The sequence below is a fragment of the Globicephala melas genome, chromosome 13, assembly GCF_963455315.2.
Source record: "Globicephala melas chromosome 13, mGloMel1.2, whole genome shotgun sequence".
Taxonomy (NCBI): domain Eukaryota; kingdom Metazoa; phylum Chordata; class Mammalia; order Artiodactyla; family Delphinidae; genus Globicephala; species Globicephala melas.
This window is the reverse complement of record NC_083326.1, coordinates 41,130,731-41,145,343: the sequence shown is the minus strand read 5'-3', so window position 1 is coordinate 41,145,343 and position 14,613 is coordinate 41,130,731. Positions and strand designations below refer to the sequence as shown.

The window sequence follows — 14,613 nt, the reverse complement described above, 5'->3', positions numbered from 1 at the left end:
GCTGGGGTTTATTTCAGATGTTGCCTTTTCTGCTTAGCTCTCTGCAAGATGTGCTTGCAGAATTCTTAGAACCTTCTAGATTATACATGACAGATCCCTTCTTTCTTTTAAGAATTTGTACTTTAGAAACGACGTCTACGTAGAACAATTTTGAGACCTTTTTAAAATATAGGGCAGCTGGTGGAATAAATGTCAACTCAGGTGGAGTGTTATTTAGGTTTTTGTTACACTTTCAGGTTGGACGTCACTGATGAATAGGTTGTTGTCATTTCTGTTGTCTGTGTCATTTTTAAGTGATGTTCATCTCTTTCTCCATTCGGTGGCGTCGGCCTCTCGGGGCTGTGTCTCCAAATACTTATAGGACCATCCCCCAGCTGCTTCTAAATAAATTATGCCTGTTATTTTTTCGTCCAAGTGGTAATTGCAGCATTTCAATCCATTCTTACTAATCTCCTGATTTGGTCCTGCATTCATATCTGTGTGTCTGTGCTCTGTTAAATGACAGGCCACTGAAGGATATGTACTATGAAGGATATGTACTATGTAGTCTCTTTAAAACCCTATCTAGCTTTGTGCTCTTCAGGTTTTTGAACTCACTGGTAATAATGCACATCATTTTAACTGTGGAGAATGTCATTAAACTAAAATGGAACATTTACACAGTCCCTTTTGCAGAGAATTTCAGACCAGGAAAATGAATGTGTGTGTCAGACATTTTACAGCACATGAGAATGTGATTTATTGATTTCTGATGGCTCTGTTGGCATCAGTGTATATATTTAAAGAGTCACGCAGCCTTTATAAATACAAATGGGAAAGGGCTTTCCATCTTTTTCTTCCATGGAAATAGCTCATACATTTGCAATAACTCAGGCTCCTCTTAGAGATTGCTCTATGTACTGTATATGTTGATTTTAAAATTATACCATTATTTTATTCTACAAATAGCATATACAATGAAATGTCAGTTTACCAAACAGATTATAGAAATTCAAAACTATTAAAGACGTGAAAAAATAGTCGTATCTTAAGCCTCTAGGTAAAAGTAAGCACGTACCTGCGATGTAATTATTTTAATGGAACTGACATTTTGGCTTTTTCCCTGCTTCTGAAAGCATATCTTAAAGTACTTAGGAAATCCAATATTCCTTCCAGCCTCAGTCACTTACTGGTGAGAGTAAATCATACATGACCAAAGATATCCTTGCCGACCATGCCTTGGTATTTCCATTCTCGCCATTTGAGCTCTATGCTCATGTAGGGAAGTGATTTCATCTGGATATTATTCATTTCTTAGCTAACTGGATAGTTAACATCAACTTATGTTTATCAGGATCTGCTTCAGTGTATATCAAATAATGTTTAGACTGGATTGAATTACAGATGTGCAAGTAATTGCACATAATAGGCAATCCAACAAATGGAGCCTATTCTGTCCCGTGCATAAGGTAGTTAATTGAAGAGCACAAACTTATTTAACCCAGACAACATCCCATTCTGTGCATTAAACCACTTTTTTTCTCCTTTATATTGAATACTAAGTGACCACCCCATGGCCTGTGGGAGTGTCTTTGGCCCTGTGTGATCACCAGCCATTGGCTTATCAGATTAATAAATATTTACTGTTGTCATCTAATATTTGCATAATCACCTTTTGTTATATAAATTATTTAGTAATATATGTATGTTTAATTCTTAACTACTAGTTTATACAGGAATGGAGAATAAGGAACTTTAACCTTGCTTTATCGTACAAATGACTAGAATTTGAGAAAGGGAGTCATGCACGTGGCAGATTATATATCAGTGCCTCTCCTTTTCATAAGGGGCATTGTAATGCCAAGGTCACCGTGGACCATTAGGGACAGGTGTCATACAATGACTTACCCTTAAACTAGGCTCGAGAGTAGAAAGAAGAGAACAGATTTCACTTATTAAATCACCTTTAGAACTCATAGTAGTTATCAAACCCTATTCAAAAAATAAAGTTGCCTGAGAAAATATTTTGATTCCATTTGTAAAATTTATTAAAGACCAGTGTAAAGGAATAAAGAATCAATTATAGGCAGGAAGTAAACAGTCTAATAACGTTTGAACCTCTGGATTAAGGTGGCAGTATAAGTGCGTATTGAATTTGCTTCTCTGCTTCTAGATTCCCATTAAAATGACACTGGCTTTTTCCCATCAATATATTTCTTTATCAGTCCTGGAACCTGGGGGAAGAATGCCATCCAGATTCCAGAAACTGGGAGGAGTTTCTGCTGGAGGCGATGAAGGTGAGACTAGACGGAGGTGAGAGGTGTCCAAAGTGCAAGTGACCGCCTATAGAGAGCTGCCTGTGGGATTTCACTGAAAGGGACTGTAGAAACTACCTTAGGCAAAACCAGCTGAGTTGTCAGGGCCGGAGGCAAGAGTGGAGCCTTCGGGAGAAACAAATCTCTATCTGGCTCCTGCTCTCTGGAAATGTTCCCTAGGATTTAGTCTCTCAACTGCGGACGTTTACAACACTGCAGAAAATGTTTCCAGTCTATGCTTGCCTAAGGGGTTGGCTGGTTTTCTATGTCCAAAGGCTGGCTGTTTTGCCAGCTAAAGGGAGGCCTAGCCTCACTGATATATCCTTAAACATGTGGTTAATACGTTTTTTTTTTATTACAGAATGAATCGCTACTCCCCACAAGTGCAAACCTTTACTTGGGGAAGCATCAGTGGGGTAAACATGCACTTTTTCCTTATCTGAGCCTGAAAGACTTGTACAGGGCCCAAAAGAGTTTCTGAAGAGACCATCTCAATATCCAGTAATGATCCAGCACCTACTGACCTCCCTGTCTTACGATGAAAAGACAGATCAATAATGCGACATAGGAAAGATGTGGCAGTTCAAAAAATAGACCCAGTGTGACAGTTCAGAGAACAAGACCCTCTGTGTGTTACTGAAACAGAATAAAAATGATTTCGACAATATCTATTAGTAAGCTGAAGACCACTGAGGAAAAAGTAGTTGTATTTAAAATAGTAATTGAAGTTTTACAGTGGGCTATGCAACGTGCTAGACATTGGGGATACTATGTTACATGAGATTGTCCTGCGTCTGCTTTCACGGAGCTTATAGTCCAGCAGGAGAAACAACATTGAAGGAGGAGTGTACAGGAAGCCCCTGGGAATATAATTTTCAAGAAGAGAGAGGAAGCTTGTGAGCAGGCATGGAAGTGAGCTTGATGTAGTTAAGGTATAGGCAGACTTCGAAGGTATTTTGGATTCGGTTCTAGACCACCGCTATAAAGTAAGTGTTGCAGTAAAGCAAGTCACGTGAACTTGTTAGTTTCCCAGTGCATATAAAAGTATGTTTATACTTAGTATCTTAAGTGCACAGCAGCATTATATCCAAAATAACAATGTACATATCTTAAATAAAAAATACTTTATTGCTAAAAAGTGCTAACCCTCATCTGAGCCTTCAGAGGGAGCGGTCAGAACCCACACATTTATTAAGTTGACCTTCTTTTATGGGTGTGGTTTGTGGTGCCCTGAAACAATTATAATAGTGCCATCAAAGATCCCTGGTCACAGATCACCATAACAGATACAATAATAACGGAAGAGTTTGGAATATTGTGACAATTCCCAAAATAGGACACAGAGACACAAAGTGAGCAAATGCTGTCAGAACAATGGCGCTGATAGACTTGTGTGATGCATGAGTGCCACAAACTTTCAATTTGTAAAAAAAACGCAATATCTGCGAAGTGGAGTAACACAGCAAAATGAGATCTGCCTGTATTTGTAAATAGCTCAATACTTAGGAACCTTAAGCTGTCTTAGGCAGAGCCAGAAGAATTCAGTCCATGGCAGGTTCTTCCCCATCACTGAGGCCTGTGTTTTTCCAGTCTGCCTGGTGAGAACAGACTTTGTGAGTAGTTCTTGCCCAGCCCCTGATTGTTTCCTCCGAGGAGAAGTCCAGAACTTTCTCTCTGAGGTGCTCTGGTTCTCTTCTTTGGTCAGTGATTCTCTTCCTGTGAACTATAACTGCCTTGGTTTCCTCTGTTACTCAGCTTCAGTGTCTTGTTAGGCCAACAGATGCATGGGTTGGTGCCATTTACTGGGGTAGGTAAAACTGGAAGAAAAGCGTGTTTTTAGTTTTGGCCATGTCGCATCTGAGGTGCCTTTGAGAAGTCTGTATGGAAATTTTGAATAAGAAGTTGGCTCTGTAGGTCTGAAGGTTAGAGTTCTAAGCATGAGTTTAAAAAAAAAAAAGGGAACCACCAACATATAGATGTTAATTAAGACCATGGATATAAATGACATGTACTATAGAATAGAATGAGAAGAGGGCCCAAGACTTAGCCTTGAGATTTCCATATCTTAATGGCAGAATAAAAGGGATTAAGCTTGCAAATAAAACTGAAAAGTAATAGCCAATGAAGTGAGGTAGAGGAAAACCAAGTGTTTGTATCACTGAAATCAAGGGAGTAAATATTTAAGGAGTGAGTGGTTTGTATTATTAAGGCTTAAGTATTGAATAGATGACGATGGAGAGGTCACCATCAGATTTCACATGTGTAGTTCACTGGTGGTCTTGACAAGAGCAATTTTGGAGGCATGGTAGGGAGGAAAAACCAGTTAGAAGTGGCTTCAAAAGAGAGTGGAAGGAGACAATTTGGAGAGACTGCTTCATTTTTTTCCCTGCATGTAAATCTTAGAATTTCTTAGATCTTAGAATTCCTTGTTGAGAAAGTTCTTAGATCTAAGAATTTCTTGTTGAGTACCTTGAGGCCATTGTTCTCTTTGAAAAATTTCTATTGTAAATGGGGTCTTTCCTTCTGTAATAGAATTGTTGTGTATGTGAAAGCTATTTTTTTTCTCAGCCATCTTACTCAATTTTTGATAATTTTTCATTGTTTTTCATTTTATGCCCTTGAGTTTTCCAGATAATCATATCACTTACAAATGATGATCATTTTAATTCCTTGTTTCTCATTAGTGTACTTTTTAGAACCATTTCACTTATTTGATAGTGAGGAAAGCCAGATTGGAATAGGATCGGGGTTGAGGTAAAGAAGAAAGGAAGGAAAAAATAGAGACAGGCATATCTTGTAAGAAATTTGTTATGAAGTGTAAATGGTCATAAGGGTAACTGGAACAGCATGATTGAAGAAGAGAGGTGGGGTTTTGTTTGATTTATTTTTTCATGTGGGGGAGGATTTAGTATGTTTCTTGTCAAAGGAATAGAGGACCCATTGAGAGGGAGCAGTTAACTAGTCAAAGTAAAAATGGAAATTGGTTGCCTATTATAATGATCTCTTCAAAGGCATGGGTGGAGAAGGCAGTGATCAGAGCACTGGTGGAGAGGTGTTCCTTAGAAAGGAAGCAGAGCACCATTTCCAGGAAAACTGGAAGGAAGGAAGAAAGCGGGTGAAGAAGATGGGTGTGACACTTGGTAATAGAAAGTCTAGGGGTTTCCCATCTGATCACCACAGGTTCTTCTTCCCCCTAGAAAAGGTAGAAGTCAAAATCATGGACTGGTAGTGATGGGTATGTTGAGATAGGGAGGAAGGTAAAGAGCTTGAGGTGAATGGAGTTTGAAATAGTCACTGAAGAGTGAGAAATTGAGTTCACTGAAAGCAGCAGAATAAGCTAGCTTGAGAGTGAGTGATATGTGGCCTGGAGTTGAAGACTTCATTATCAAACCTGTCTGCTTTAAAGAGTGGATTTTTCCAAAAGTACTGGCTGTAGAATGGCAAGGTCCACCACGGACTGGGCTTTTGTCATATAGGCGTATCCAGACGATGAGAAGGGCAAGGATCATAGGAACATGATGAGCCAGGAAATCTAAACTTGACAAGGAAGGGAATGATGAAAAGAGAGGAACAATGGACTGGGTGAAAGTAAAGTGATGAGTGGACAGCAGGTCATAATGAGTCCAAGAATGGTCATAGTAGGAATAGGAGAACAAGCAAACTGGAAGGAGGGAGCTGGGTCAGAATAATATATGGTTAAATGCTATTGTGATAGAGAAGCTTTGGGGATTTTTCTGGTTTTCCTCAAACGTCTATAGTCTCTTTTTAAATTATCCATAGCTCTGTAGAAAATTTGATTTTTCACATATGATGTGGAGTTTCGTGTCTAGCTTAAGAATATATTCTCTGTGTCAATACCTAAACTGTTCTAATCTTTTTTTTTATATTTAAAAAAATTTTCCTTTAGATTTTTAGAAGTGTGAGTCCTGCAATTTTTTTTTTTTTTTTTTTTCATTTTCAAGGTGGTTTTGTCTGTTCTGGGACCCTGAATTTCCAAATGAATTTAGGATCAGCCTGTCAATTTCTGTAAAGGAGCCAGTTGTAATTTTGATAGGAATCGTCTTAAATCTGTAGATCACTTTTGAGAATATTGCCATCTTAACAATATTAAGTCCTCTGATCCATAACTTGGGATGTCTTTCCATTTATTTATATCTTCTTTGATTTCTTTCGACTTTTTTTTTTTTTTAGTTTTCAGAGTATGTTTTTCATTTCTTCTATTAAATTTATCCCTTCCTATTTTATTATTTTTAATGTTATTGTAAATGGATTGTTTTCCTTCATTTTATTTTTGGATTGATGTTAATGGTATTGCAATTCCCTTGTACATAGTAAGTCTTTTTCCTCTTGTTTATTTCAAACTTTTCTCTTTGGCTTGCCACGTTTTTACTATGATGTGTCTGGGTGTGGATCTCTTCATATTTATCCTACTTAAAGTATGTTGAGCTTCTTCAATTTTTTAGGTCATTTTTCATTAAGTCTGGGACGTTTCGGCCATTATTCCTTTGACTATTTTTCTGCTTCCTTCTCTCTTTCCTCTCTTTATGTTACCCCTGTTACGTATTCATTGATACACTTAATTGTTTCCCATGTTTCTCTGAGGCTCTGTTCATTTTTTTCATCCTTTTTCCTCTGTTGTCTTCAGAATGCATAATTACTATTGCCATATCTTCAAGTTGGCTGATTCTTTCTTCTGCCAATTCAAATTTACTGTTGAGCCCCTCTAGTGAAATTTTCATTTTAGTTATTTTACTTTTCAATCCAGAATTTTCAGTCGGTTCTTTTCATAGTCATTATCTCTTTATTGATATTCTCTATTTGATGAAACATTGTCATCATACCTTCCTCAACTTATTTAAGAATGGTTTTGTTTAATTAGTTAAAGGTAGTTATAACGACTGCTTTGAAGCCTTTTTGTGTTAAATCTAACATCAGGGCCTCTTACACGCAGTTTTCTTGCCTGATTGTTTTCCAGCCTATGGGTCATTCTTTCCTATTTCTTTATGCTCCTCTCCCTTCCTCCCCACCACTGCCCCACCCCTCCCCGTACATTTTAGGTTATCTGCACCTGTATACTGATTCCACTCCAAACCCTTCTCCAGGGATTGTTTTTGTTGTTGTTTTCCTGTTAACTTGATTAGAGACTTGGCTGGATTATTTTAGTGAAATTGAATTTTCCTGCACTATGAAGCCTCTGATGATTCTTCTCCAAGAGCATAGCCTTGGCCATGATCACAGTCATGCTGGAGTTCTTTATTCCTTTCCCTGATCTCTCTGTTAAACCATTATAAATGCCTATGCCGAATCTAGTAAGTATTTAAAGTATTTTTTTTCCTTAAAGAAGGAGACTATTTCTTTTGATTGTAATTTTATCATTATTTATCATAATCTTGAGGAATTTGTTTATATTTGCTTTGCGGGATGGGATAATCAATTTACATTAGGTTTTCAGTGGTCACAATAAAATTACATTTTGCCATTCACAAACATTGTTAGCCTCTTTCTAAGTATTCTGTTTCCTTGGTAAGCAAGGGGGATAAAATTAATGGGTAGATATAATGACTGTGCTAAAGAATTTTACAATCTCATTTGGTATCACACTCAGCCCTTAGGCTCCATTAATTGCTGCCTAATTGCTTTATTGTTTTTAACAATGCCTTGGGGCATAAATTCGTTCACAGTCGGATCCAATTAAATTAGACCACTTTGCAGGGATGGTTTTGAGGCTAGTTTTTGAGATTTGTTTGAACTCTAGGAGGGCACCTCTTACCTGTATCTTTCCCGGGTTCTCTCTGATAAATTAGTTGACCTATGGTCTAGCTTGTTGCTCTTAGAGAGCTACCAGTCTCCCCTTAATTGCTCACCAGCAAAATCTCCATTTGTTTCAAGAGCATCCTTCAGCTTAAGCTTCCCTGCACTCTGTTTTAAGTAAAATCAGCTATTGGGGGGAAACCTTAGAAGGTCTCTGTTCTTATCAACTCCCTCTTGGCCTGGGAAAAATCTAGAGCCACTGTTCCAGAGCCAGGGACAGGAGTGACACTCCTGCTTTAGTAGCAGAGATTGGTGGGAATGGTAGCCTGTGGTCTTCACATCTTGCCTCTGCTGGAGGAAGCTCCACCCTACAGGTGGCTTAGGTGAGGACATTCATGGTCCCAGTATTCCTGGCCTGCTTCCCCTGGTGTAAAGCTACCATCGTAGAATGATCACTGGTAGAGGAAAGGTGCTGCTGAGCTCTTGGCTACACTTGCCAGGAATTTAACCTCTGCATGTCAGGGAAAGAAGGGGATGAGGAAAGCTGTTGACCTGCCCCTCCCATTGAGTTACTGCATTCCTTTACTTGGAGCTGAGGAAAAGGGAGCCCCTTTTCCCTCAGAAGAGGGGGCTGTCTCTGGGGAGGAGCTTCCATCACAGAAACCTGTTGGATGGAGGCATTGCTTTGGGGCTTAGTTGACACACTCTTGCTGTGGTTACCAAGATTTAGTAGATTTTTTGGATAATACTTTCTTCACATGCTCTGTTCCCTTAGGAAAGATTCCAGAAACATTAAATGGTTGTTGGTTTTTTAATTTTGTTTTTTATAACATCTTTATTGCAGTATAATTGCTTTACAATGGTGTGTTAGTTTCTGCCGTATAACAAAGTGAATCAACTATAAGTACACATATATCCCCATATCTCCTCCCTTTTGCATCTCCCTCCCACCCTCCTATCCCACCCCTCTAGGTGGACACAAAGCACCAAGCTGATCTCCCTGTGCTATGCGGCTGCTTCCCACTAGCTATCTGTTTTACATTTGGTAGTGTATATATGTCCCTGGAACTCTCTCACTTCGTCTCAGCTTACCCTTCTCCCTCCCTGTGTTCCCGAGTCCATTCTCTATGTCAGCGTCTTTATTTCTGTCCTGCCCCTAGGGTCCTCAGAACCTTTTTTTTAGATTCCATATATATGTGTTAGCATACGATATTTGTTTTTCTCTTTCTGACTTACTTCACTCTGTATGACAGACTCTAGGTCCATCCACCTTACTACAAATAACTCAATTTCGTTTCTTTTTATGGCTGAGTAATATTCCATTGTATATATGTGCCATATCTTCTTTATCCATTCATCTGTCGATGGACAATTAGGTTGTTTCCATGTCCTGGCTATTGTAAATAGAGCTGCAGTGAACATTGTGGTACATGACTCTTTTCGAATTATGGTTTTCTCAGGGTATATGCCCAGTAGTGGGATTGCTGGGACGTATGGTAGTTCTATTTTTAGTTTTTGAAGGAACCCCCATACTGTTCTCCAAAGTGGCTGTACAGTTTACGTTCCCACCAACAGTGCAAGAGGGTTCCCTTTTCTCCACACCCTCTGCAGCATTTATCGTTTGTAGATTTTTTGATGATGGTCATGCTGACCAGTGTGAGGTGAGACCTCATAGTAGTTTTGATTTGCATTTCTCTAATTGTTAGTGATGTTGAGCATCCTTTCATGTGTTTGTTGGTAATCTGTATGTCTTCTTTGGAGAAATGTCTGTTTAGGTCTTCTGCCCATTTTTGGATTGGGTTGTTTGTATTTTTGATATTGAGCCGCATGAGCTGCTTGTATATTTTGGAGATTAATCCTTTATCAGTTGCTTCATTTGCAAATATTTTCTCCTATTCTGAGGGTTGTCTTTTCGTCTTATGGTTTCCTTTGCTGTGAAAAAGCTTTTAAGATTCATTACATCCCATTTGTTCATTTTTGTTTTTATTTCCCTTTCTCTAGGATGTGGGTCAAAAAGGATCTTGCTGTGATTTATGTCATGGAGTGTTCTGCCTATGTTTTCCTCTAAGAGTTTTATAGTGTCTGGCCTTACATTTAGGTCTTTAATCCATTTTGAGTTTATTTTTGTGTATGGTGTTAGGGAGTGTTCTAATTTCGTTCTTTTACATGTAGCTGTCCACTTTTCCCAGTGCCACTTATTGAAGAGGCTGTCTTTTCTCCATTGTATATTCTTGCCTCCTTTATCAAAGATAAGGTGACCATATGTGCATGGGATTATTCTGGGCTTTCTATAATGTTCCATTGATCTGTATTTCTGTTTTTGTGCCAGTACCATACTGTCTTGATTACTGTAGCTTTGTAGTATAGTCTGAAGTCAGGAAGCCTGATTCCTCCAGCTCCATTTTTCCTTCTCAAGATTGCTTTCGCTATTCGGGGTCTTTTGTGTTTCCATACAAATTGTGAAATTTTTTGTTCTAGTTCTGTGAAAAATGCCATTGGTAGTGTGATAGGGATTGCACTGCATGTGCAGTCATTTTCACAATGTTGATTCTTCCAATCCAAGAACATGGTGTATCTCTCCATCTGTTTGTATCATCTTTAATTTCTTTCGTTAGAGTCTTATAGTTTTCTGCATACAGGTCTTTTTTCTTGTTAGGTAGGTTTATCCCTAGGTATTTTATTATTTTTGTTGCAGTGGTAAATGGGAGTGTTTCCTTAATTTCTCTTTCAAATTTTTCATCATTAGTGTATAGGAATGCAAGAGATTTCTGTGCAATAATTTGTATCCTGCTACTTTGCCAAATTCACTGATTAGCTCTAGTAGTTTTCTGGTAGCATCTTTAGGATTCTCTGTGTATAGTATCCTGTCATCTGCAAACAGTGACAGTTTTACTTCTTCTTTTTTGATTTGGATTCCTTTTATTTCTTTTTCTTCTCTGGTTGCTGTGGCTAAAATTTCCAAACCTATGTTGAATAATAGAAGTGAGAGTGGGCAACCTTGTCTTGTTCCTGATCTTAGAGGAAATGGTTTCAGTTTTTTACCATTGAGAATTATGTTGGCTGTGAGTTTGTCATATATGGCCTTTATTATTTTGAGGTAGGTTCCCTCTATGCCCACTTTCTGGAGAGTTTTTATCATAACTGGGTGTTGAATTTTATCAAAAGCTTTTTCTACATCTATTGAGATGATCCTATGGTTAATCTCCTTCAGTTTGTTAATATGGTGTATCACACTGATTGACTTGCATATACTGAAGAATCCTTGCATTCCTGGGATAAACCCCATTGAACATGGTGTATTATCCTTTCAGTGTGCTGTTGGATTCTGTTTGCTAGTATTTTGTTGAGGATATTTGCCTCTGTGTTCATCAGTGATATTGGCCTGTAGTTTTTTTTGTGTGTGTGACATTTTGCCTGCTCTTGGTATCAGGGTGATGGTGTCCTCATAGAATGAGTTTGGGAGTGTTCCTCCCTCTGCTATATTTTGGAAGAGTTTCAGAAGGATAAGTGTTAACTCTTCTGTAAATGTTTGAGAAAATTCACCTATGAAGCCAGCTGGTGCTGGACTTTTGTTTGTTGGAATGTTTTAAATCACAGTCTCAATTTCAGTGCTTGTGATTGTTCTGTTTATATTTTCTATTTCTTCCTGATTCAGTCTTGGAAGGTTGTTCTTTTTTAAGAATTTGTCCATTTCTTCCAGGTTGTCCATTTTATTGGCATGTAGTTGCTTGTAGTAGTCTCTCATGATCCTTTGTATTTCTGCAGTGTCAGCTGTTACTTCTCCTTTTTCATTTCTAATTCTATTGATTTGAGTCTTCTCCCTTTTTTGCTTGATGAGTCTAGCTAATGGTTTATCAATTTTATCTTTCCATAGAACCAGCTTGTAGTTTTATTGATCTTTGCTATTGTTTCCTTCATTTCTTTTTCATCTATTTCTGTTCTGATTTATGATTTCTTTCTTTCTGCTAACTTTGGCATTTCTTTGTTCTTCTTCCTCTAATTGCTTTAGGTGTAGGGTGAGGTTGTTTATTTGACCTGTTTCTTGTTTCTTGAGGTAGGATTGTATTGCTATAAATTTCCCTCTTAGAACTGCTTTTGTTGCATCCCATAGGTTTTGGGTCGTTGTGTTTTCATTGTCATTTGTTTCTAGATATTTTTTGATTTCCTCTTTGATTTCTTCAGTGATCTCTTGGTTATTAACTAGTGTATTGTTTAGCCTCCATGTGTTTATATTTTTTACAGATTTCTTCCTGTAATTGATGTCTGGTCTCATAGCACTGTGGTTGGAAAACATACTTGATATGATCTCAGTTTTCTTAAATTTACCAAGTCTTGATTTGTGACCCAAGATATGATCTCTCCTGGTGAATGTTCCATGAGCACTTGAGGAGAATGTGTATTCTGTTGTTTTTGGATGGAATGTCCTATAAATATCAATTAAGTCCATCTTGTTTAATGTATCATTTAAAGCTTGTGTTTCCTTATTTATTTTCATTTTGGATGATCTGTCCATTGGTGAAAGTGAGGTCTCAAAGTCCTCTACTATGATTGTGTTACTGTCGATTTCCCCTTTTATGGCTGTTAACATTTGCCTTATGTATTGAGGTGCTTCTATGTTGGGTGCATAAATATTTACAGTTGTTATATCTTCTTGGATTGATCCCTTGATCATTATGTAGTGTCCTTCTTTGTCTCTTCTAATAGTCTTTATTTTAAAATCTATTTTGTCTCATATAAGAATTGGTACTCCAGCTTTCTTTTGATTTCCATTTGCATGGAATAACTTTTTCCCTCCCCTCACTTTCAGTGTATATGTGTCGCTAGGTCTGAAGTGGGTCTCTTGTAGACAGCATATGTATGGGTCTTGTTTTTGTTTCCATTCATCCAGTCTGTGTCTTTTGGTTAGAGCATTTAATCCATTTACATTTAAGGTAGTTATCGATATATATGTTCCTATTACCATTTTCTTCATTGTTTTGGTTTTGTTATTGTAATTCTTTTCCTTCTCTTCTGTTTTCTGCCTAGAGAAGTTCCTTTAGCATTTGTTGTAAAGCTGGTTTGGTGGTGCTGAATTCCCTAAGCTTTTGTTTGTCTGTAAAGTTTTTAATTTCTCTGTTGAATCTGAATGAGATCTGTGTTGGGTAGAGGAATCTTGGTTGTAGGTTTTTCCCTTTCATCACTTTAAATATGTCCTGCCACTTCCTTCTGGCTTGCAGAGTGTCTGCTGAAAGATCAGCTGTTAACCTTATGTGGATTCCCTTGTATGTTAATTGTTGCTTTTCCCTTGCTGCTTTTAATATTTTTTCTTTGTATTTAATTTTTCATAGTTTGATTAATATGTGTCTTGGCATGTTTCTCCTTGGATTTATTCTGTATGGGACTCTGCACTTCCTGGAGTTGATTGATTATTTCCTTTCCCATATTAGGGAAGTTTTCAACTATAATCTTTTCAAATATTTTCTCAGTCCCTTTTGTTTTTCTCTTCTTCTTCTGGGACCCTTATAATTCCAATGTTGTTGCGTTTAGTGTTGTTCCAGAGGGCTCTGAGAGTGTCCTCAATACTTTCAATTTTTTTTTCTTTATTCCGCTCTGCTGTAGTTATTTCCACTATTTTATCTTCCAGGTCACTTATCCATTCTTCTGCCTCAGTTATTCTGCTGTTGATTCCTTCTAGAGAATTTTTAATTTCATTTATTGTGCTGTTCATCATCGTTTGTTTGCTCTTTAGTTCTTCTAGGTCCTTGTTAAACGTTTCTTGTATTTTATCCATTCTATTTCCAAGATTTTGGATCATCTTTACTGTCATTACTCTAAATTCTTTTTCAGGTAGACTGCCTATTTCCTCTTCCTTTGTTTGGTCTGGTGGATTTTTACCTTGATCCTTCATCTGCTGTGTGTTTCTCTGTCTTCTCATTTTGCTTATTTTACTGTGTTTGGGTTCTCCTTTTCACAGGCTGTAGGTTCATAGTTGCCATTGTTTTTGGTGTGTGCTCCCAGTGTGTAAGGTTGGTTCATTGGGTTATTTAGGCTTCCTGTTGGAGGGGACTGGTACCTGTGTCCTGGTGGATGAGGCTGGATCTTGTCTTTCTGGTGGGCAGGACCACTTCTGCTGGTGTGTTTTGGGGTGTCTGTGTACTTATTATGATTTTAGGCAGCCTCTCTGTTAATGGGTGGGTTTGTGTTCCTATCTTGCTAGTTGTTTGGCATGGGGTGTTCAGCACTGTAGCTTGTAGGTCGTTGAGTGGAACTGGGTCTTAGTGTTGAGATGGAGATCTCTGGGAGAGCTCTCTCCATTTGTTATTACATCGAGCCTGGAGGTCTCTGGTGGACCAGTGTCTTGAACTAGGCTCTCCCACCTCAGGCTCAGCCTTGACACCTGGCCAGAGCACCAAAACTGTTTCAGCAAACCCCAAGTCTACAGTTCCTCCCAAATCCACCGCCTCAATTTGGGATGATTCGTTGTCTATTCAGGTATTCCACATGTTGGGTACATCAAGTTGATTGTGGAGATTTAATCTGTTGCTCCTGAGGCTGCTGGGAGAGATTTCCTTCTCTTCTTTGTTCACAC

The 14,613-nt window shown here is 38.2% G+C and overlaps 1 protein-coding gene across 1 annotated transcript in view; it reads left to right on the top strand.

The window, feature by feature from the left end:
* The window catches only part of ASXL3 (ASXL transcriptional regulator 3), a 172,985-nt gene that overhangs the window by 111,936 nt on the left and 46,436 nt on the right, over window positions 1–14,613 (top strand). The gene's annotated exons all lie outside the window — the stretch shown is intronic.